Genomic DNA, 24,496 nt, shown 5'->3' with positions numbered 1-24,496 from the left:
GTGTTTGTGTATTCAGTGTCGTTGGCATCGGATCCTTAACCGGAGGCTTCGGGTAGTTGGGGTGTTCTTGGTTATGGTTTTGGGATGCGGTTGGTTGTGATGGTGGGGCTTGTTATAGGGGATGTGTTGGGGTTGTTGATGGACGAGGGGACGGTGAATAGTGGGGGTTTGTTGTTGGTCCGGCTGGATTTCAGTGGGGTGGCTGTGTTGTATTCAGAGGGGCTGGCATTGCTTTTGATTGGGGGGTGAGGGTTGTTGACTTTGTTTGTGGTGTTGGAGCCTGTGTGGAGGTTGTCTTGGGGGGCAATTCAAGCTGTTTAGCGGTAGGGTCAGGAAGTAGTTTAGTTAAAAATGCCAGCTTTGGGAGTTGGAGCAGAGGGTTTGAGTCCTTTCTTCCTGAGGTGGGTGGTGGGGTAACTCTAAGGAGGGGTTTAGTCTTCAATCTTTGGCTTACAAGACCAATGTTTTTATAAACTATTAGAGTTAATTAAAGTTTAAGTAGCTTGTTTTCTAGGGCAGCCGCAAGGGGGAACAGAACTAGAATGATTGTGAAGTATGTGAATGAGGCTAGTTGGCCGATGATGATGAAGGGGTGTTCTACTGGCTGGCTGCCTACTAAAGTTAGGATGTGGATGTTGGCAACAAGGATTCAGAATAGGATTTGTGATAGGGGGCGGAAGAGTATTGATCATAGTTTCGATGTTATGTAGTAGTGCGGTGAGGAACAGGATGAGGATTGAGGCGGCTAGAGCTAGTACGCCTCCTAGTTTGTTTGGGATGGATCAGAGGATGGTGTAAGCAAATAGGAAAGATCACTCAGGTTTGATGTGAGGAGGGGTGACTAGCGGGTTGGCTGGAGTTAAGTTTTCTGGGTCACCTAGGAGGTTGAGGGAGAATAGGGCTAGTGAGACGAGTAGGGAGAGGATTAGTACGAACTCTAGGATGTCTTTGATGGTGTAGTATGGGTGGAAGGGGATCTTGTCACAGTCTGAGGGAATGCCTAGCAGGTTGTTTGAGCCTGTTTTGTGGAGGAAGGTGAGATTGACGAGAGTAAGGCCTACGATGACAAAGGGAAGGAGGAAGTGGAGAGCAAAGAATCGGGTCAGTGTGGGGTTGTCGACAGAGAACCCGCCTCAGGCTCATTTGACTAGTGTTTGCCCGATGTAAGGGATGGCAGAGAATAGGTTTGTGATTACAGTAGCTCCTCAGAATGATATTTGGCCTCATGGTAGGACGTATCCTACGAAAGCAGTTGCTATGAGGGTTAGGAGGAGGATGACTCCAATGTTTCAGGTTTCTTTGTTTAGGTATGAGCTGTAGTAGAGTCCTCAGCTGATGTGTAGGTAGATGCAGATGAAGAAGAAGGAGGGTCCATTTGGGTGGAGGTTGCGGATGAGTCAGCCAAATTGTACGTCTCGGCATATGTGAGCGACAGAGGAGAAGGCTAGATGGGTATCTGCTGTCTAGTGCATAGCTAGCAGAAGACCTGTGACGATTTGAGTAATTAAGCAAACACCTACTAGAGACCCGAAGTTTCATCATGTTGAGATGTTTGATGGTGCTGGGAGGTCAATTAGGGTGTTGATGATGATTTTGAGGATTTGGTGGTTATTACAAAGGTTGAGGACCATTGGTTATTTCTGTATGTGGCTACGAGGATGATGAGAATGGATAAGGTGAATGATCCTAAGTAAGCTTTGATTAGGCCTGAGTGGAGGGTGGTGGCAGTTTTGCTTGCTATAAGTTGTAGGCTGGCTAGCCCCTCTAGACCTAATATTTTGTATCAGGAGAGGTCAATTAGGTGGGATGCGATGTTTTGTCCTCCTTTGAGGAAGTTGGTTATACTTAGGTGGTGGGTTAGGGGGTTAAAGTATCCTAGGAATGTTGAGAAGACTGAGAAGGGGGCTTGTTTTGTGAGGATGAGTCTTTGGTCTATTTTTTAAATTTCAAGAACTACAGCAATGCCTAGGGCTGTTACGATTAGGGAGGTTATTTTAATAGAGGGTGGCATGGTTATTGGAGGGGTTTTTGTGGGGCTGATGAATGAGGTGATGAGGAATCCTGCCAGGATGCTTCCCAGCGCAAGGCGAGTGATAGGGGAAGTTACTGCGGGGTTATTTTCATTTATTGGGGTCAAGGGTGGAACAAAGCCGGTCTGCACTAGTACGGTTATGCGGATTGTGTGTACCACGGTGAATGATGTGGCTAGAAGGATTAGGAGTAGGGCTCAAGTGTTTAAGTAGGATGTGTTTAGGCTTTCAATGATTTGGTCTTTTGAGTAGAATTCTGCGAGGAATGGTGTTCCTATTAGGGCGAGGTTGCCAATGGTACGGCATGAAGTGGTTGTGGGAAATATTTTTTGGAGTCCTCCTATTTTTCAGATGTCCTGTTCTCCATTTAAGCTGTGAATGATGGAGCCTGAGCATAGGAAGAGCATGGCTTTGAAGAATGCGTGAGTTGAGATGTGGAAGAAGGCTAGTTCGGGTACGTTTAGTCCGATTGTGACTATTATTAGTCCTAGTTGGCTTGAAGTGGAGAAGACAATGATTTTTTTAATATCGTTTTGGGTGAGGGCACACGTGGCTGCAAATAGTGTGGATAAAGCTCCTAGGCAGAGGCACAGGGTTAGGGCAGTTTGGTTATTATTGAATAGAGGGTGGGTTCGGATGAGTAGGAAAATTCCAGCAACTGCTATTGTGCTGGAGTGGAGTAGGGCAGATAGGGGCATTGGCCCTTCTATTGCAGCTGGGAGTCATGGCTGGAGGCCGAATTGAGCGGATTTTCTGGTTGTGGCTAGGATGAGGCCTAGTAGGGGTAGTGTAGGAGTTTGGGATGGGGTAGAATGTTGTTGGATTTCTCAGGTGTTTGTGGTGAAACCTAGTCATGCTATGCAAAGATAAGTCCGATGTCTCCGATTCGGTTGTAAAGTACGGCTTGGAGGGCAGCGGTGTTGGCGTCTGCTCAGCCGTGTCATCAGCTCATTAGTAGGAAGGATATGATTCCGACTGCTTCTCAGCCAGTGAACAAGACGAATAGGCTGTTGGCGATGATTAGGATGAGTATGGCGATTAGGAAGAATAGTAGGTAGTTGTTCCCAGAATTGAGGGGAAGCTTCTTTTTTTCTACAGTTTCTCCTGAAAGGATCTGACTGTCTACCTTGACCCTTGACTGATTGCTAAAACAGTGATCTTCCCTTTGCAATGAAATGCAAACTCCAAAGCAGTGAGTATCTGCTCCAGAACCCTGGAGCTACTGTTGTGCTGTTTCACAAAGAACTGCCAGACCTCAGGAGGATTTTGGGGAAACTTTTCTGGGCAACTTTTTCCAGCAAGTTAATGACAATTGGTGCATGCAACTAATTTTTTTAAAAAGTACTTGAAAGAGAGGATTTTAGAAGCTGTTTTATGTCTTTGGTAGAACAGGAGCTTTGAGTGTTAAAGTACAATCTGCATTTTCTTCATCATGGTTGTAGTCATTTACTGGCAAAACAGGCCAAAGTGTAGGCACAACCAAGAATATTGTCCTGATCCCTTGCTGGCTGTGTGAATGAAATGTGTCTCCTGGAGGGACAGGAAATCATCTCTGTTTGGGTTGACTTGTTCTGTGGGATTCAGCAGCCCAGGCAGTTTTCTCACAGCATCTGATTGATTTCCCCTGCCCACTACAGGTAACCTCAAGCGTGTATTCAGCGGTGCTAATCCTGAGGTGAGTGAGAAAGGGACATTTCATGTTCCTGGTGTTTAAGAATTGTAGAGCCAGCTGTCAGCTTGGCCAGTAGCAGTAGAGGGCCGGCTAGGGAGACCGAAAGAAAATTCATTTTGATGCCTTCAACAGAGCTAAGATAGGCATAAGTGAAGAGTTCCTAATTTCCATCTCAGAGCCCTCAAGAAGTACAAATTCAGTTTTGCAGAGAAAATGTCACTTGCTGACAGCAGCCAGAGGGGAACACTGAACTAAGAGTAACATCCTAGAGAGTAGAATCAGCCCAGTAAAATTTAGTCAGAGAGACTGAGAATTCTATTCCTGTAAATTTAATGCCATCACCTTAGAAGATGCAGTTGTGGAACAAGAAGGCCATCTTGAAATGGTGGATGCTGTATTTGAAATCAAACAGGCAACTTTGTGCCTGAAGAGCTGCGTTGGCCAAAAGGAGCCAGGGGTGGTGGCCTTGAGCTGCTGAAGATGAGGCAGTGTGTGGCCAGGTGGCCAAGAAGGCCAAGGGCATGGTGGCCTGAGTCAGCAGCAGTGGGGCAGCAGGAGCAGGGCAGTGAGCGTGGCCCTGTGCTGGGCAGCGCTGCGGCCACAGCTGTGGTTGCTCTTGGAGTTCCTTTTGGATCCCGTGAACAACAGGATTTGGCCCACAAGGAGAATTTGTGCTGCTTTGTGACGCAGATCTTCCCAGACTATTTTCTGGGAATTCACAGACCAACACAGAGCATTTGCTTTGTCTTGTTGGAGTATGGTTGCCACCTCGTCGTAGTGACATCAGAAGGTTGCCTTGGTGCATGGAAGGTCTGAGTGTCAGAGCAGCCCTAGGCCTTGCTCAGTGCAGGAGCATCCTCATGCTTGAGGCATTTTTGCACACTTGCACACTTTCAAAAGCCTTGTTTTTTCTGGTGCTCCAGCACAGCCTGCAAACTTGCAGAGCAGTGCGATAATGATTCACCATCTTGTTCCTGCACTTTTTGCTATATATGCTGTTTCCTTTTCAATCAACTATTTGACTCTTTTTGCACATAAGTAGAGATTGGAGTGACATAGAATGCTACTGTTAACAATGTTCATGAATTCTCCTTCAAAGATATGGCTGTGGATGTGAGGAGAAATGGGGTTATAAGTGCTAGGTAAGGGCCTGTCCCCCCATGATTCTCTCTTGCCACCGGCGACAAGAGCAAGAGCTGTCTTTCCCCTGGTTCTCTCTGCTATTGCAGAAGAAGCCAGAGAGGAGGAAAATTAGAAAGACGACCAACGCCTTTGTCCAGCCATGATCGCACTATGGCCTGCTCATCATTCCAAGAGACTAAGTGCCCGTTGTGGGGGGAGCTGTCTTTAGTGCACGACAGAGGTGCAAGTTTCTGAGCAGTCAGCACTTGCTGTGTCTGGCCGAGGATGCTGAGTGCTGGAGTTCTGCAGGACGTAGCTATTTCCTGCAGGCAGTGACAGCTAGAAATTGGCCTTTGACCTGTCCTGTTGGGGCAGTGCAGAGCTGGGGGCTCCGGCTGAGCTTCTGGCTGCTTGGTTCAGGGAAGGTCCAGCTCGGGGCTTCTGCAGTGTTATGGCCAAGGGCACACATAGTAGTGCTGGCAGTCAAAAGTCTTTGTTTGTTTCTTTTCCCTTTTTGGAAAGGTGTTTTTGGCTTGTGGAAGTGTTCTGCAGTTTTCTTGAGTCGTTCTTCACTTGTAGAGTCACTGATGACCCAATTGCCTTTTGGCTTTTGAGAAGCTGCAAACAGCAGAAGGGGATAGTTTCTGCTGATCCGTTTAGTGGTGAAGTCTTCAACTTTGGCAAGTGCCTTGGAACTGTGAGTGGGGGTGAAGCTGCAAGTCCTTGACTGCTGTCTTGTTTTGCTCCGAACAGGAAGGTCATCTTGCAATGATGCCTGCAGTGTCTGAAGTGCAATGGGCACCTTTGTGGCTGGGGAGCTGCGTGGGCCCAAAGGACGCAGGGCTGTTGGCCGTGAGCAGCTGAAGATGAGGCAGCGTGGGGCCAGGGGGCCCAGAAGGCCAAGGGCACGGTGGCTGTGCCAGCAGCAGTGGGGCAGCAGGAGCAGGGCAGGGAGCGTGGCCCTGTGCTGGGCAGCGCTGCGGCCACAGCTGGAGTGCTGTGTGCAGCTGTGGGCCCTGGGAAGCAGAAAGTCATGGAGGGGCTGCAGCGTGGGCACAGAGGGACAGGGGAGCTGGGCAAGGGGTGCAGCACAAGGCCAGTGAGATGCTGAGGAAGCTTCAGCTTGGACAACAGGAGCTTTGTGAGGGACCGTCAGCATCTCATCAGTGCATCCAAGTATTTGAGCCACAAGCGGCTTATTCATTTTCTTTTTCTCCCAGCTAAGGTTCTTTTCATCATTATATTCTGCCCTTTTATAGCACTGGGACTGCGTCTGCTAGAATTTTAATTTCCAAGGTATCACTTCTGGAGAATGCAGTAGTTTTGCATGAGAACACATTATTCTGTGCAGGGACCTTGGTACAGAAGGAGCTGTTGTGGTTCCAGGCCAGCCAGTATGGCCTTACAGATCACTTTGAGCTTAGTAGTGCTCATGCCTTTTTGCAGCCCAGGGAATCAGTGTGTGTTGTGTTTGGGAATTCAGCAGGAGGTCAATGCCCTTGCATTCCAGCTGCTCCTCAGAGGTCACAGGAGCTGGAAGGGGCTGGGCTGCATTTCTGATTCCAGCCAGTTTAGCTCCACCAGTGTGGTCGAGTCCAAGAGAAGAACTTGCCCGAGCACAGATGCACAAAGAGTGCAGTTCCCAGTGCAATGCTCTGGGTCTGATCCCTTTCTGTAAGGACCTACATGCTCCACATTCCCCAAAAGTGTGCTTTTTTGAAGCAACAGGAGAGCAATCTCAGGATTGTAGTTGAGTGTGGCACTGGCTACCAAGTTCTGATATCTGTAGCAACAGAGAGGACAGTAAAGAGAAATTTCAGTAATGAAATCTATCTATCTATCTATCTATCTATCTATCTATCTATGTAACATTTACATAATTGAATCTTCCTGGCTCTGGTCCAAGGCAGTTGGAGGTGCAGAGCTCACCTAAAGCATCCCTTTCTGGAGAGGATTAGAGACATGTTCCCTCAACCGATTCTGAGCAGGCGGAGATGTTTTCCCCTCCAGATATGATGGTTTTTCCCTTCAGAGTTGTTTCCCTCCTCTGGCCTCTTGTGCCCTGAAGTCTCCAGTTAATTCTTTAAATTTCTGCCTGTCCTAGAGAGGTGCAACAATTACATGTTTAGGTGGTGTTTGGTGACTCTGGTCACATATGCATTACATGACACATGGTTTCCTTCACTGGCATCCCCAGGGCTGTGTAAGTGCATTCGTTCATGGGGCCTTAGGAGAGTCTTCTCTTTCCCTCAGCAGCAGCAGCAGGGAGCGGTGGCAGGGTCAGGATGAGGAGGAGGTGCCTGCCCTGGCCCTTTGCTCCCGGGCCCCAGGACAGGAGGGCTCTGGCTGCAGCAGGGCGCTCTTCGGGCAGCCCCTGGCAGCCTCTGCACGGAGCACGGCACGCTGCCCCATCCTTCTTGTGCCAGTTTTCTTCAGCAATATCCTAGCTCCTCTTCACAAGGAAAGAACTCCAGCAATCTAAAAAGAGATCATTCAAGTACAGTTCTATCTGCCTTTGTATTGTATTTCAGGGCATGTATTTTTTTGTCTAGAATTTCATGATTTTTATGAAAACATGCATTCATATCTGCACATTTTTTGTAGTTTTTATTATTCATATACCAAAACACACCTTTTTAAATTCTTAATTTATTGCAGTTTGTAGTTTTGAGCTAGTATATTTTAAAATGTCACAAAACAACACCCTTTGGGTAGTTTTTCTCACTTTTAAAAAAAAAACCCATAAGCCATTTTAGTCTCTGTCTCTCCAAGTTGGTTCACACCAGCCTATTTCAAATCAGGGCTACAATACTTTTGTAGGATTGAGAGAGGTCCAATGAAATGCACACCAGTGATTCCTCTTGTGCAATGTCATGGCCCTGCCATATGCCATAAAGCCTCTTTTCACTTTTTTTTTTCTCTCATTAGCTCAAATGCAAATGCACGTTTAGTTGCGAACTTACACAAGATGAGCAAAATCAAAATGATGTGAGGGGCCTTTGGGAGCTCCTTGCTGATCTTTCTGCTTCTTCAGCTGAGCAAGACTCTGATCCAGGCAAAGAGATTGCACTTAGTGCTACACAACCATTTGGCTGGAACTTGCTGATTTTTAGGAACAGCTGGAGGCCTCTATCTCCCCAGGATGTTTTGGCTGAGCCAAGCTTTGCTGGGTTTTGGCTGCAAATACCATTTCCCTTGCTTTCTTATATCCACAAGTACCATGGCTGGGCAAAAACTGCCACGAGGGGCATCTTCCAAAGGCACTTTGGTCTGGAGTTTGTGAATGAACGAGAGCTTCCTCCACTTCCAAACCACATGAAAAAAATAATGAAAGAGAACTTCCCATCCTTAACGAACAACTGACAATTCAGAAGTGGATCTAGAGCATCGGAATGAAAAGGAAGGCAATCTTCCAATGGAGTTGTGCTTTCAGGAGTTTTTCTTCTGACTGCCACTCACAGCTGGCACTGGAAAAAGTCACATCTCTGCAAGCGCCAGTGTCTTCTGTCTGCCATCAGTTGTTTTGCTGCAACAATCAGAACAGGCATCAGGCTGGAGAGAGGCTCAGCTGATGCCAGCAATAGGAGCTGCCCCAAGGAGAAAAAAGAAATTAACTTTTACCTCCCAAACCTATCTCCCCAGAGGCTCAAGCAGGATTTCTCTGGTTCCCAGAAATACAAAGAAATAGGGCTGAGAAGATCCTCTGCAGCTATGTGTTCATGCACAAGACTTTGCTGATGCCATTTGGGTTTGGCCTTTTTTCTTTTCTATCTTTTCTGTATTCCTTGCACATCAATTTAGAGCTCTGTAGGCTACTCGATTTGTGACTACTTTTCCCAGTCCTTTTCCATGGCCTTTGCCTAAGCAGAAAGACAAACTTCCAGAGCTCCAAGCGCCAAGGGGTAGAAGGCCCCAGTGTTATCCTGGTTCTTCCTGGGACAGACCCCTCCAGGGAGCTGGTGGACTCACCATCCCTGCAAGCCTTTAAAACATGACTGGATGTGGCACTCGGTCCCGTGCTTCAGTTGAGGTGTTAGGGCATGGGTTGGACTCGATGATCTTGAAAATGTCTGTCTTCCAAGCCAGTGATTCTGTGATTCTGTGACTGAGGCAGCTTTTCCTGCAGCCCTGGAAAGGGCTGTGGGGGCCCTTGGCCAAGGACAGGGATCAGGGCTCATGGAAAAGAAGCAAAGGGCTCAAGGCAAAGGCTGACAGGGCAGAACTGCCCCAGCGCGGCCCAGAGCGAGCCTCATCTCCTCCTCCTCACCCTGCGCCCTCTGCGCTGCCCTTTGCGGCGGTGGCTCCTCTGGCTGCGGGGCTCCAGGGCGTGCTGGGGGCCGGGCCCCTCGTCTTCGGGTAGCGCCGGAGCCTCGGAGGCCAGCGGCTGCTGCTGTGGCCGGCAGGAGAGAGCTGCGGCTGCGGCCCTGGGCACAGCGAGCTGCCGCTATGGCCGGCTCCTGCCGCGGCTCCTGCCTCTGCTCCGGCCTCTGCTCCTGCCCTGTGTGCACAGACACGGCCGAGGGCTGCCCGGCAGCTCCCTGCCGCTCCGCAGCGGGCCGGGCCGGGCTGCTGCTCTCTGCGGCCTCTGCCTGCTGCTGCCGGCCCCGCCGCGCTCCCGCCTGCCTCTGCCACAGCCGGGCCCACACGGGAGGCAGCACATTGCGGCCGGCTCGGAAAAGCCCTGCCCGCAAAGCGCCCGCCACAGCCTCAGGGCACAGGCTGCCGGCGTCCTTGCAGCTGAGAGCTGGCCCGGGCCGCCTGCCGCCCTCCGCCACAGCTCCCGCCTGTGTCTCCATGGCCGCGGCTGCTCGGCACAGCGGGGTAAGCACAGCCCGTGCCAGCAGCAGCTCCTCATGGGCCCAGGCTCCAGGCGCTCCAAACTCACCTTGGTAAATGTGAGTAAATTGGTGGTAAATAGGTATGATTCATGCTGATAAAAATTGAAACAGTAATCAATATTGGTACAGTAACTAATATCTGGAAATAATAAAATAAGTTAAAAATAGTAATGCCAAAGAGGAGAGGGAGAGGAGGGGCTCCACCCCCCCCCCCCCCTTTCCTTCCCAGCAGATGTTCATCAAGCACCACAGGAAAGAAGCTGAAGATATAGTTACTAAAAATGACCAAGAACCTCGTTTGGTCCCAAAAAATGCTAATTAAAGGGATTTATTGCCTTGATATGTAGATGCAGTGATACGTTAGTTTTGGCTTACATTATACTGGCTTGGTGCACATGTGTAACCCAAAGGTGAATTGAAGGACAACGAAGAAGACTACAGGGCCTTCATCAGTGACGACCACCAAAGACTTGTGCGACCACCAAACCGAGTGATGGCGCATGCGTGGTAAAGGTGGTAAGGAGGGCAGAGACAGAAAAGTTACGAACCGAAAATAGGAGGAGATGGTATTGACATATGGCATATAAGGGGTGATTTTCACTTGGCAAGCTTGTATGTGAAGTGGCAAGGGTCATTGAACTCTGCCCTCCGTACCCCGCAATATCTTTTGCTTATGCGCTATTATTGTAACCAAACTATCCCTTATTTATATATTTTCTAAACTATTCAATTAAAATTGCTGCTACCTTAAATATTGTTTGGTTTTTTTATGATGGGGTAATTGGGCAAAACATAACACACCCAACCCCGAATCCCAGCCCTGAGGGGCTTGGCGTCCCAATGCATCCCCTGGGGACAGCAGAGTTGGCCGCTGAGCTCAGCCCATTGTGACACCACCAAGGGACCAATGGAAAATTCACCAAATCCTCATCAGAGACAAGAGAAAACTCCCATGGTGTCTGACAGCCTGAGGCAACTGCCAATTCCAGATCATTCCATCCATGCAGGAAAAGAGGCTTTTACATTAAAGCAGAAAAGAGTTATAAAAAAGGAGGGCAGAACAAACAACAAAGTTATTTGGACTCATGCTTCTTATGTCTGTTAGAAAGGCCAAGAAAATTCCATCCTTGCTCTTCTGACACAGCTCTCTCTGTTCATGATGTGGGACAGTGAGTCCTGATGAGGCGCAGGAGCTGATGCAAGGGACAGGGACAAGGATGCAGCAGGCACAGTGCCAAGCTGACAGAGGGATGATCTCTGGCAGTGGCACTGAAGGAGAAGAGTTTGCAGGCAGGACAGAAAATGGCTCTTTGTTTCACCTCTTCTTTCAGTACTGCTAAGAATGTAGCCTGGAGCGAGCTGGGAACACCAGAGCCTGGAGCCCTTTCCAGGCAGGGCTGCATCAGACACAAACCAGCCGGGGACTGAGGAGCCCCTGGGGTGGCAGTGAGCAACCTCGGGCTCTGCTCACTGCTGCTGGCATTTTCTATTCAACCATCTCCAAGGACTTCTGTTGTGCTCTGTATTTCTAAGGGTTTTCCCCCTTGGTTTTTTTTTGTTGTCTCCTGCACCTCTTTTTCCCCAAATTTTCCTACCCTGTCAGCAGCAGCCCCTGTCCAGAACTGGCTCTAAAATATCAGCAAAGTTGCTAGGAACAACAATAGGTGGAATCATGTGGCTCAGGAATTCATATGCCAGAGCCCTGCCTGTGCCTTATGCTTTGTCAGGACCACCTTCTCTGTGCAAAAACTAGGGATTAGTGGAGTTTTTTTGCCACAGAGCTCCTGAGAGGCAAATGTTGTGCTAGGTTTCTCAGGAGTGTATCCGTTAAGTTCATTGCTGGCAAAGAGAAAGTAAGGCCAGGGTAGCAGAGCAGCTGGGAGCTGGTCACTCCCTGCAAAGGGCTGGTGTAGGATGTGGGAACACCACGTTCCAGGAGAGGCGAGCGGGATCAAGGTGCTCACAGTGTTGCAAATGAGGTTTGGGTTCACTTAGAGAGCAGTCAAGGCTGGTGAGCACTGCAAGATCCAGCTGCAGTCCCCATCCATGTCCCTTTCAGTGCTGGCTTTAGGGTGTCTGCAGCCTGGATCCAGAGCGCCCTGGGGGGCTCCTGAGGCTGCCTTTGCACTCAGGGTGAGGATGCCCAGGAGCCCCTGAGGCCGCAGTGGGGACCAGGGCTGGGGCTTGTGGCCTGGCAGGTGTGGCTCTGGGGGCTGTGACATGCCAGGGCATGGGTCACTGTCACTGCCCTCTGCAGCCCTGGCTAGCTCTGTGATGCTCCAGGGACAATGGCAAGAGTGGGGAACTGGCTAGGTTAGGGTTTGCCTGAGCCAGAACCTCTAGGCCAAATGCCCAGCAGGAGAGACCGCTGGAGGACCGAGTGGAGGAAGCACAGGAGGCTCTTCTGTGGTGTAAAGTGCAGCAAATTCCTCAGGAGAGGCGGGGCAAAGGTTCACAGGACAGAATTCCCAAAGGGAACAAATGTTGAAAGAACCTCCCAGCACCTCTCTGCACAAGTTTTTAAAATCTTTCAAAACAGGGGGTGGACACCATATAGTAACCAATAAGCGACTCTCGGGGTGTGGTTTTGAGGGCTACAACAAATCAGAACGAGGGGAGGAGAGGGCGTTGGGACAGGGATTTGAATTTGGGGTGAGGGACAGGGAACTTTCTGGAACAAAGGGTAGGGTTTGGGCTGATGGATGGGGCAAAGGGGCCGGGTTGTATTGACAGACAGGAAAAAATCTGGTGAGGAGGGAGGGGATTTCTTGAGGGACACTTGGGTAGGAGAGCATAACATAGGGGAGAGACTAACTGTAATAACTCGGGGAACACTTGAACATACCACTATATAACAGAACATTTGACTCAATAAACTAACACACTGCAACACAGAAATTCAGGCTTTCAGCAGCTGAGGTGGCACTATTAGAACCCGCAGCAGCTGGTGAAAGCCATCTCTCTCCTTCAGGTTCTTGCTGTGCGGGAAGGTGCTGCGAGTTGTGGTGGCTGCACTCCCCCTTTGCTGGGAGGATGATCTGTACCAGGGCAGAGCAGAAAGCTGCCATGGTGAGCAGAACAGGCTCAGAGCATTACAGTTCAGAGAATGGCACTGCCCCTGAAGGGCAAAAGCTTGAAAGCATAGAATTATGTGCAGAACTGTTGCACAAATTTTCTCTTCTAGAACATGCCCATTTTGTAGATGAATACTCTGGGTTTTATAGAATACATGGGGTTTTTTCTTAAGGTTTTTGGGAGAACTCTCAAGTTTATTTCTCTTTGTATTTTACATCCAGCATGCATACAGTTTTTTTTTAATGATTATTTTACTTTAGTAAATACTTAGGGAAAAAATACCTAAGCATTTTTTAATCCTTTGGGATATTGTGATTAATATTCTTAGAAAGAAAACCTTGTTGAACAAGTGTGAAAACACAGAGAGAGGAAAAATAGCATAAAAGTCTTTTAGAACAGGGCGTGTAATAAGCACTACAGAACTGAGTAATTCCTCCAAGGGCAGAATTAGCAAGATATATCACCAAGAATACCTGCCAAGATACTTCCTTAAATCAAGGGAAATGGGACCTGCAGCCATACAGCCAAAGCAAATGAAAGCCTTTGGAAAAGAGGGAATTTTGCCAGTGACAGCAGTCTGCCTGGATAACTGAGGGATGCCCATCATTATTGCACTACACTCCTCAATATTTGCAATGTCTTTTCTCACATATTCTGTGAAATGAATAAGCTGCAGTTGTTTACCATTACCTTAAGCTCTTAGGGGAATTACCAAGCACTATGTATGTTTTTCTGTAGCTGAGCAGGACTTGAGTTTCCCAAATCTTCTACAAAGCAGAAGGGAATCACAGAGTTACTTGTGCTAATGTTAATGAAGGGTTTCATGAAAGCAGGTGAATGAGAGCATTGCATTGTAAAACTTCCACATGCAAGAAAACAGGAGTCCACTTAGAATAAAACATATAAGGCTAGCATGACATCAGAACAGGATAAAATGAAATTGCTAGACAGGAACTGATGCATCAGAAATTAGGTGTATCATTTCTGATACATCTGCATGCATTTGCAAGCTAAAACAGAAAAAGAAGGGCAGAGATAATAAGGAACGAAAATTTTAAAATTGCACTGTGCAGAAGAGACACACAAACCACCAGTGTGAACACAGCTGGGAGATTCAGCTTGCAGATGGATTAGAGTGGAATCCATTCACTGAAGGTCTCTGGTGCACATGAGTGCAAAGACTGAGGAAAAAAGAAGAAAAGTTTAATTTCTGAAAGCTATTTAGATTCCTGGAAGCATTGTGTAGAGACCTAAAAATCTAAAGCCTCGGAGAATCTGAACCTAAAACATCCCCAAATGGATTGATCAGGTATGATGTGCACATCTCTGCTGTTTTCAGAGTCAATGACATTGACAATGAGTGTCTGGAAATTAGGAATGCCCACCCAGATTTTATCTCCCTTACTTTAAGAACACCTTAATAAGGCACTTCAGGAACTGAGCACTGACATTCTCACCCTGCTCTATTTACTTTACATTTGAATACAGGCTGGTAGAAGGAGAAATGGGGCTTAAATTTCTCCCCAAATTACCTGTTGCACTTTCAGGTTAGGAGTAGATGTAAAATTCAGCTAATCACTCTCTCTCTGCATGAATATTCCACTAGTGAACTGACACACAGAACATCCTTTTTTCTCTTTTGTACCTTCCTAAATGGTGCCCCATGAACAGAACACTTGCATAAATCTCACAGAAAATCAACAAAATTGCTGAAATTAACACTCAATTCCCTGATAAAAGTTTCTGAGAAAAGGCTTGACAGGATCACTGAACAAACTGAAACTTGGAAGAGAAACACCCATTTTAGCACTGATCAAGGGGAAAGAAAAAGAAATGCTGTAAAAATTAAAGAAATGCTGTAAAAATTAAAGTGGAAGGAAAGGAGAAACACAGGAAGCAGAGAAAGAACAAGGCCCTGTCAAATGACCTGTGCAAGGTAACTTTGTGCCCCAGCACTGTTAGAGGACATTCCCTGTCATTGGTGCAAGCAGCTGGAGACATAAATGCTGATTGATTTGGGGGCCACAGTCTTGGTAAGTGCAGAGGTGGTTCAATAACCTGACCTGAGGGAGTTCCCTCAGAGCAACTGGGATGCCAGAAAGAAGTGAACAGCTCACCACAGCCCGGCCTGCTCGGCTGCTTTTCCTTCTGACCCTCCTGGGGAGGCTCTGACATTTCCTCTTCCCTGATGGAAGCGCAGCTGCTGCCAAGGGAAACGTCCCCACCCTCACTCAGTGTTCCCTGTGCTTGCCAGATGTCCCATCTGCTGTCCCTGCCCAGGAGAGCTGCTCTGCTCGGGAGGAGGAGACCGAGCGAGAGCCTGGGAACATCGGCGGCTGCAATCCCTCCTGATCTAGCGCTGTTTGTGGATGTGTAGTTGGATTTGGATAGTTACAAGTATAGGGATATTTACATACACTGACTGATATTTGTATAGGGATATTATGTGTGTATATTGTTATATTGATGCGTGTATATTCATCTGTTTACATACTTGTACAGCTCTGTAGCTGTGCATTTCTATTGCTGGGGATGTCTGGATTGTTTTATTCGTCCATTGATATTTGTGTATTTATAGACAGGTCTGTTATGTTTGTATTATATTGTCATGTTATATGTCATGAAATATGTAATGCATGTTTACATCTCTATATTGTTATGCCTATATAGGTATTTACTTCTATTTATTATGTATGGAGTTGTATAGTTCTAAAATTCTATTTCTTTAGTTCTTGATCTGGGATTCTTTAGAGAGGGATATTGATGTTTCTGTATTTGTATATGGGCTGTATGGCTGTAGTAATATGTAATAAATTTAATTGTTAATCTTCAATTCAGTAACTTCAATATTTGTGTACAGTGAGTTGCTGCAGAGGGTTGCAATAATTTTTTTTTCACTGAAGTTGATATCTGTATATATTTACATAGCACATTTCTCAGAATAAATTAGATTTTAATCATAAATTGATATTTCTGTGTTTCTATATTGGTAGCATAGCTGTTGCAATTTAAAATAAATTTCATTTTTAAACTTAAGTTAATGTTTGTGTATTTGTACATTAGTAGTGCGGGTGTAACTATCTACAATAAATGCAATGTTTCAACGGAAGTGTAGATTTGTGCTACCCAAAGCCATGGGCAGATGTAAATGCTGGAGGATTTTGGCCACGCAAATCTCCGGCCATGCCCAGCACATGCCCCACCTGCACTCAGGCTGGGCAGGGGAAGCGCAGATTTGGGCTGGCAGCAGAGCCCCGCGTTGGCTCAGAACTCGCTGCAGAGGCTGCTGAGAAAACTCCGGGGCTCCATGAGCACAGAATCCAAGCAGGAGCCACCCGGGGAGGACAAATCCCTCATCCCAGGGGCAGCTCTTTAGGAAAGTGCTCCAAGTGTCCCCCTGAAGCTCATCCCAGAGACCAGAAGCCAGCAGGGATCCTGAGCCAGCCCTGCTGCCTTTGGCAGCACTTTGGCAAATGAGCTGCAGCAAGGGGGAGGCAGCAGCGACTGTGACTGCTGCAGGCTGGGGATGAAGGCAGGGCCACGGACACAAGTGCTGAGATGCCCCAAAATCCAGAAGGAGGTTGGAGAGCTGGGAATCAACTTGGCATTTCAGTGCCAAGCTCTCACAGGCCCTGAAATGATGGAATCCCTTTGTGTGAAGTGACCTGGAAGAACTGACAGGGAGTTGCTGCTAGGATCAGCAGTAGCAGAAAGCAAAAATGTACAAACACTAGGAGATCGTCTAATACGCCCACAAGCAATGGCTTCAAAAATGATCTCATATATTCAATATATTATAATATTTATAATATGTTATTATATTATAGTATTATATGTTAGTAATTATGTTATGTTATATTATATTATATTATATTATATTATATTATATTATATTATATTATATTATATTATATTATATTAGTCAAAATATATACTATATAATATGCATGAAATTTAATGCACATGTATTTTTGGACAATTTTTTTTTAATATATATTTTCATTTAACATATATATTTGAAATAGTCTTTCAGCTTGGGAGAGTGAAGATTTACAACAGTGCAAAACCATCTGCACACACAGCAGTCAGCCCCCGGGTGCGTGCATGCACACCCACCCACTGTGCTTGCTCTTCTCAGCATCTCGGGGCTGCTGTTTGCACAGAATTGGGATGAATTTAACTCGACAGAGCCACGAGTGGGGTGTCCAGCTTGTCATGAACACTCATGTGGCAATGAACAACACAGAGCTCTCAAAGCACATTATCACAGGTTATTGCATTCCTGCTGGGCACTGTGGAACTCTTAAAAGACACAGAAAAGGGGTGGAAAACATTGGCATCATGCTACTGCTGGTGTCCTCCTGGAGGAAAATCTGTTGGGTTTCTTCAGGTGGTAGCTTTCCAAAACCTAGGAAAACTGCTCAGCACTGGTAGCCCAATTGTGAATGGTTTTCTTGACTTGGCAAAGCTGGGGTGTTACCAATGGACTCCGTCCTTGGTCCAAATCACCTGCCCTCACCTGCAGACAAAAGCACCACCATCACCACCAGAAGCTACATCAGTCAGTTTTCTCAAAAAGCTGTGTTAAACTTGGGAGAGGAAAGGAAAACACATCAGACACTGTGGATTAATGACAAGACTCTGAGGAACAGTTCCAAAGCAAAGGGCAGCAGCTTCTCTCTGGGCCACTCCTTGTGCTCCAAGGCAGCCGGCCTGCCCTGGCTGCCCAGGACCCTGCGCCCCGCGGGCTCTGCAGAGCTGCACAGCGGGGAGGCAGCTTCGGGCACCTCAGCCCCTGGGCAGGAGGGGCTGCTTGCTCTGCAGGGCTGCCTGTGGGCAAAAGCAGGGTGCTGGCCTTCTGCTCTTGGCCCCAGCCTGGCCTTGCAGGGCTGATCCTGTTCCCTGTCTCAAATGTGCTAAAGACAGACTTGTTTGTTTCCAGCTCTGCACAGGTGTGATTTGCACCACAAAATACTGAAGGGCCTGAACAACAGACCCTGACTGAAGCCTCAACAACAGGACCTGAGCCAAAGCTGCCCTCTAGGTGACCTTCCCAAACCAATGTTCCATGTATCTCCTCCTTAAACAAGTGTTATTATCAAAAGGATTGTTGCATCCATTCACTGGTGAAACACGTCTTCACCTTTCTGCATGAGGAAAATTGACATGGCCACACCTGGCCTTGGTTCCTCCTTGAGCCCTGGGCAGGCTTGGGGAGAAAACCAAGAGGAGAATGACACCAGCTGTGCCCCCAGCAGAAGCTCTGGCACATTGCTCGTCCAGCACTGTCGGAGCCGGGCTACTCTCACAGCGCACTCGGGAGCCTCGTGGCCGCCAAAGGTGGAGGCACCGCAGGATTTCCCGGTTCCCGGCCGTGGCTCTGCAGGGCTGGGCTGGGGCAGCTTCCCCCAGCTGATGTGCAGCTCTGGATGAAGGGGAAACCATTGGGGTACCTGGTGATGGATCCTCCTGAATCACCAGAAGGACCCTATTGTAATAATGCTGAGGTGCAATGCTTAGCTTATCCTTTCCTGACTCTTTTTTGCACTTTTCCATTACAGTAAATTACACTGTTCCTTCAGCTGGTGTCTGTGTCTGCATCTCTGACCCTCTCCACCATCAAAACAAACACACAGCCAGTTTAGCATGAGACCTGCCTCTCTGCCAGCCCATCTCTTGGCAAACACCCCTGGTGGCCATCTCCACAAATGAAATTCCCACTTTGCAACTTCCTTTTCTGCAGGCAGGTGAGAAAAGGAGCCACTCCCAGTTCTGGACACCTCCAGAAACCAGCTGCTTTCAGCATTCACAACCCTGAAGTATCAACCTCCTTCCTTAACCGGCCACAGAGAGCTCCCACCAAAAGGCCTTTTGTCCAAGGATACCCACAGAAGAGCTGGAGAAGGGAGCAGTTTGAAACACAGCTGCTTCAGAGTTTAAACCTGCCTTTATCAAATGAGCACACACCAACCTGTCCCAAAGGGAAAGCAGGCAGGAAAGAGAAGCTCCTCTCCCACAACAGCAAACTCTGTGCTTCCTTCTGTTCCAGCTGGAGAGTGGAGTCCATGGGCTACACCTCACTTTGGGAAGGAGCCCTGGGAATTGGCCTGGTCTGGGAGGGCAGCAAAAGGAATTTCCCAAAAAGTAGGAAAAGATTCTCTGGAAGCATTAGATTATGACAGTATTTCTGGAGGAAAGGAAAAAAAATAAAAAGAACTGGGAACTTCAAAAAGTTCCCAGACTGAAATTTGTTTGCCAATACACCAACCCCAAAGTCTCTGTGGTGTGTCAGGAAGCTCAGGAATGTAGAGAGCATTTTGAGCAGACACTGGATAGAAGCAAGATGCACAACCCTGCATAAGTGCCTTAGACCAGAAGCATGCTGCCCTTGGGCAAACAATATAAAGAAGTTTGCCAAGATGTACCCCAGGAAAAGAGATGTGAAGCAAGATGTTCTAGGGATGTGAAGAGAAGATATGGGGCAGAATGTTCTGCTGACACTTTTGCCAATCTGTGTACCTGACCAAAGATACGTTAGCTCTTTGTCCTACACGTAAGACTTTGTAACCACTTATAAGTATTCTCCCGTTGCTGAACCATGCATTAGCATATAAATGTACCCTGAGATTTGCAATAAACTGAGCATCGATCATTACCTCCATGAAGATTGATCTCTGCCTGCGGAGGGCTCCTTTCTCTATAACCCCTCTCCTTTTCCCCGTCTCTCTCCCATACACCTTGTTTCTCTATCTGGCGTCCGTATACTTTCTTTCTTTACAGGAATGAACTTGCAAGGCTTGGATAAACACCACTGGTGTCTGTCCCCCAGAGCACGAGCAGCTCCCCAACAAGACTTCAAGACTAAGGGACAAAGCTTCCCCCTTCAGCTCTCCACAGCAGCTCGAGGGAGTCTCTCCCCACTGCCAGATCTCCTTTGTCAGTCCACAGTGACAAGTGTTGGCTGCAGGAGGCATTTGCATTGGAGCTCTCCCCAAATGGGGGGAAAAAAAAGAAGAGGTGATTCCTGTGGAAATACAAAGGCAACGCTGCTTGGGAAGACACCAGTGTGAGTTTGCTACAGCTCTAGGCCAAAAATCCTTTGAAGAAAGCAACATCCATCCATGGGGCAGCACTTTGGCTTTGATATCAATGCTAACAAAATTGCTTCCCATTCCTGCTGCTGTAGCTGACTCCGAATCACGAGAAATGTGCCAACTCTGCCAAAGACAGGCAGACATAGTGAAATAAAACCAGCTAGTCTGTGGAAAAGGAGACCAAATGAATGTTTTCTAATCACCCCTTTTCATCCTTTTCCCAGCCAAAACAGAGCAATGTCCTTCCTCTCTGTCACCGATGGTGACCCAGGCACGGGATGCAGAGTGGGGATAACCTGCTGTGCTGTGCCGTGCCGTGCCGAGCCGAGCCGAGCCGAGCCGAGCCGAGCCGAGCCCGGCCAGCCCCGGAGCCGCCCCGCCCGCGCTGTGCCCGCAGCCCCGGCTCTGTCCCGCGCGGCCCCGCGGGCCCGAGCGCAGTGCTCCCCTCAGGCCGCGCGCCGCCGGCGCAGCCGCGGCCGTTGCGCTGCGGGCGTTGTGGCCACAGTCGGCGATCGATGCCATGGCGGAGCTGCCGCTGCCCGCCGGGCTCAGCGCCCGCACCTTCCCCGCCAAGCTCTGGCGCCTGGTGAACAGCCCCCGCGTCCGCTCCGTGCGCTGGGACAGCCGCGCCCAGGGGCTGCTCATCGACCGCTCCCTCTTGGAGCGAGAGCTGCTCAGCTCGGGCCGCGCCCACAGGGGCCGTGGCCATGGGCCGGCCCCGGTGCCGCACACCTTCAGGGCCACGCAGTTCCGCAGCTTCGTGCGGCAGCTCTACCGCTACGGCTTCCACAAGGTGCCGGGCTGGCTCGGCTCGGCTGCGCCGGGCGATGCCGGGGCCTGGCTCCACTACAGCAACCCCTGCTTTCGCCGCGACCGCCCCGACCTCCTGCTCCGCATCAAGCGCCGGAGCGCGGCCAACAGGCAGCGGCCGGCGGCGGGCCGGGATGGCCGCAGGCGCCCGCCCCGCGGCTCCCAGCAGCTCCCCGGGGCGCGGCCGCTGCCGGTCGGGCGGCACGGGCGCGGTCGCTTCACGCCGCTGCCCAGGGAGCGGCCGCCGCTGCCGGCCGGGCGCCCGCCCAGCGGCTTCCTCCTGCTGCACAGGGAGCGGACGCTGCCGGACGGGCGGGAGCTGCGCAGCCCCCGGCCCCGCCGCCTCCAGCAGCACCCCGGGGAGCGGCCGCTGCTCGCCCGGCGCCCGCCCTGCGGCTTCCACCTGCTGCACAGGGAGCGGCCGCTGCCGGCCCGGCGGGAGGGGCCGAGCCGCTTCCAGGAGCTCTACGGGGAGCGGCCGCCGCCCGCCGAGCGGGCGGTGCTCGGCATCCCGCCCTGCCACTTGCTCGGGCTCCACGGGGAGCGGCCGCTGCCGCTCGGGCGGGAGGGGCCCCGCAGCCGCTCGCAGGAGCTCTACGGGGAGCAGCTGCCTCCGGCCGAGCGGGAGGTGCTCGCCATCCAGCCCTGCAGCTTCCAGCAGCTCCACAGGGAGCAGCAGCCCCCAGCCTACGACGCACGAGGTAAGAAAAGAGTTGTAGCCTTGTTTTTCCAAAAGGTCCTGAATAGTGACCGTTTGAAGTATTTTCCCACAAGGCTCTGTCATTCTCGGCCAGAAGTTGTCAAGCCTACTAGGAAGGGGCACCTAGGAGGCCAAAAGATTCTCTGCCTGGTTTTGCTGTGTGCTTCCCGTGATGTTTGGTCCACAGCAGCACTAGAGCTCTGTGTCCCACAGCCACGTTGTGGAGCCTGACCAATGTGTTTGGATTCTTGCAGCCACCCCGGGCACTTCAGGGCCCAGCACTCCACCCGGCAGTGCAGCCTGTGCAGCATGGACGGCCTCCAGCTCAGCACAGAACGCACCTGGGGAGGAGGAATGGCCACCAGCAGATCTGGGTCTTGCCGTAGAGAAAATGATTCGGGAGATCAGGAGGTCCCTGTCTGAAAGATCTCCCTCTGCTCAGGTAATTCCATTGGATTGGGATAAAAGGGGCTGGACTGAGAACTTTTGAACCTTGTTACATGGTTAAGAAGCAAAGGCTTCTTTAATTGAACTTATTTCATTATTATTTAGTTATTGAATTATTCTTGGTAAAGAAAGATTTCTAAAAGAGGGGATGAAGAAGAAATGAAGAAGAGGTTTTACTTGCTGGCAAAGAGGAGAAGAGTGTTTGGAGAAGTAGCACTGAAGGCCAAATGTCCCGTGCAGGGAGGGGCATGCCAGAGATGCCTCTGTTGCAGCTGCAGCAGATGTGGGCTGTGCCTCTTTTGGGTGGGAAGGCCAAGGCAAAGCAAGGACTGGGCTGCAGCTGCTGCTGCTGTGTGAGCCCTGCCGAGCGTGTGGGCGCTCCCAGAGCCGTGGCTGGGGCTGGGCTGCAGCTGCAGCTCTCTGTCCTTTGCAGATTATTACACTGTTGGCCAAAGAATGTCTGTCTTCTGTTGATGTGCTGACCCATTGCCTGCAGTACATTTGTGATTATGACTCAAGGGGGAGAGTGGGATTTTTTGGATTTGCCAATGCCTTATTCTCAAGTGGCATGACTTTTGTCTTCTGTAAAGTCACACATAGCAGCTTAGAGAAGCATTTTATTCCATAATAAAAGGAAACATTGCAGGCTTGGAACCATCTTCAGAATCTTTAGGGTTCTGATGGACGGACTATGGCAGAAGAGATGAATGTTCTGAAACTGGTCATAGGGAGAATATCTTTGTGTCCAAAGGTAATTTGCTTCATTGTGGACGTTTGCTTCCTCAGTATAGAGTATAGGAATAAAAACACTACTTGGTTGTCTGGATTTTCCTGTCTTTTGGGTTGGTTTTTTTCCCCACCCTAACGATTTACCGATTTTTGCCACTGACCACAAATGTGATCCTGGAAATAGCCTGGGTGCATCAATGTTTGCCTGGATGACACAAGCGGGGCAGCAGCAGAGGGCTCGGAGAAGCAGCACCTTGTGATGGGTTGTGTGAGCACTTGGCTGGGGGTGCTGAGACTGCCAGGCAGAAATGTGTGCTTTGCCTGTGGGTTTGCAGCACACAGCCCTGAGCAGGGCTGGGAGCCGTGCTGGCAGCAAGGAGAGCCCCTGGCTTTGTGCTGGCTGATTTCTCACAGCTCTGGGATAAGGCAGGGTCAGAGCGTGGGGGCACGTTCCCTCACTTGGTGTCTTCTGGTGTTCTGTGTTCTTGTTTTGTCTCAAAGGTCATTTTGTGAGAGCTTCAGTTTCGCCTTGGCCCCCTGAATCCTGAGTTTAAAAGGCTTGTCATGTGAACTGTGTGGGCAGTGTTCCCTCCTCTGGTCTCCATGTCCTTTGGGATTGGAGAAGGACAGTTGCTGTATCCCTGATATGATTCCAGCAAAATAGTGAGTGATCTTTGGGTTCCTTTCTTTCTGTTTTTCTGCTCAGGACAATGTTGGTGTTGCCCCTGATTCTTCAGGAGGGGAGCCTGTGAACAGAGCTGCAGCAGAGGAAGCTTCATCTGGCACCGAGAGCTGCAGGAACAGTTCCCAGGAGCCCGAGGAGCCTGGTAAGGACAGAGCCCACACTGGTTTAGAGAGCTGTGAGATGGCTGCCCTGAGCAGGGTTGGTGCTTCCTGGTGCCTTGAGTTCAAATCCTGCGCTGGCACAACCTCCCTGAGCCCTGCCCTCCACGCTTCTCCAGAGGCTCTGACACGGAGTCCTCTGCTGGGGCAGAGAGCAGGGAATAAACCTGACCTTGTGCGAGTTGTGTCACCAAGCCAGGTGTCCCAGTTTTGTGCTGAAGTTGGTGGATAAATTTACTGCAGGGTGCCAGGGAAGGCCAGGCTGAGCGACTCTTGAAGGAACAGGGAAAAAAAAGAGCAAAAAGTCAGGGTAGAAGTCCAAATCACTGACTAAATGTAATACCAGTGGTCGTGACCCACAAGAAAAACAAGGAGCACAACATCAGAGGCCAAGTAATTGAAAAATCACGGCAACTCCAGTATCAGAAGGAAAAGCTTGAATGACCCCTGATTAGGGAGGCCTAAGAGGAGAGAAGGAGCACTGTGGATCCATTCCTTAGCCCAGCTGGTGCAGCCTGCAGGCCTTGTAGGGAGCTCTGTCCCTCCCAGCCCTTGCTGCCAGAGCTGATGGTCGAGTTGGAGCAGCTGCTGCTCACTGCAGAGGGCAATTTGTAGATGGCAGGTAATGGAGCTGGTTCATGACTCAGCTCCCAGCACCTTTAGCTTCAGCCATTTCAGTGAGGACTGAGGTCTCTCTGTCAGCTCAGAGAAAGAACAAGGCTGGGCTTCCTTGTGGCCGCTGGGACTGTCTGTGTTTCAAGCTCTCCTGGGTGCCCTTTGCACTGCAGGGGCTGAGACTTCTTTGAGATACTTCAATGTTTTGAAGCACACTTTTGAACACTTGGAATGGTCCCTGTTCTTTTAAGGGCAGATTGCTTCAAATTGCCAAGTGAGCGTCTGCCTTTCAGGCCATCTTTGGCAGCCCCTGGTAGAAGGACAATTGCTGCCCAAAGGAAAGGTGCACAAGGGCCAATATTGACTGAGCGTTCCCTTTGCTTCCCAGATGCCACTTGACCAACATCTCCAGGAGGGCTGCCCTGCATGGAAGAAGAGACAGGGGAGAGCCTGTGACCATCAGGCAGGTAGACCTCCTCTGCTTGTAGATATGTTTATAGATTTCTATGGTTTTAATTATT

The 24,496-nt window shown here is 49.5% G+C and overlaps 1 pseudogene; it reads right to left on the bottom strand.

The window, feature by feature from the left end:
• Positions 1–812: 812 nt before the first annotated feature.
• LOC134413943 (cytochrome b-like) lies at positions 813–1,523 on the bottom strand (annotated as a pseudogene).
• Positions 1,524–24,496: the final 22,973 nt, after the last annotated feature.

This window comes from Melospiza melodia, unplaced genomic scaffold (genome assembly GCF_035770615.1).
Source record: "Melospiza melodia melodia isolate bMelMel2 unplaced genomic scaffold, bMelMel2.pri scaffold_62, whole genome shotgun sequence".
NCBI classification, from domain to species: Eukaryota; Metazoa; Chordata; class Aves; order Passeriformes; family Passerellidae; genus Melospiza; species Melospiza melodia.
Note: the sequence above shows the minus strand (reverse complement) of the source record. Positions and strands in the feature narration are given on the sequence as shown.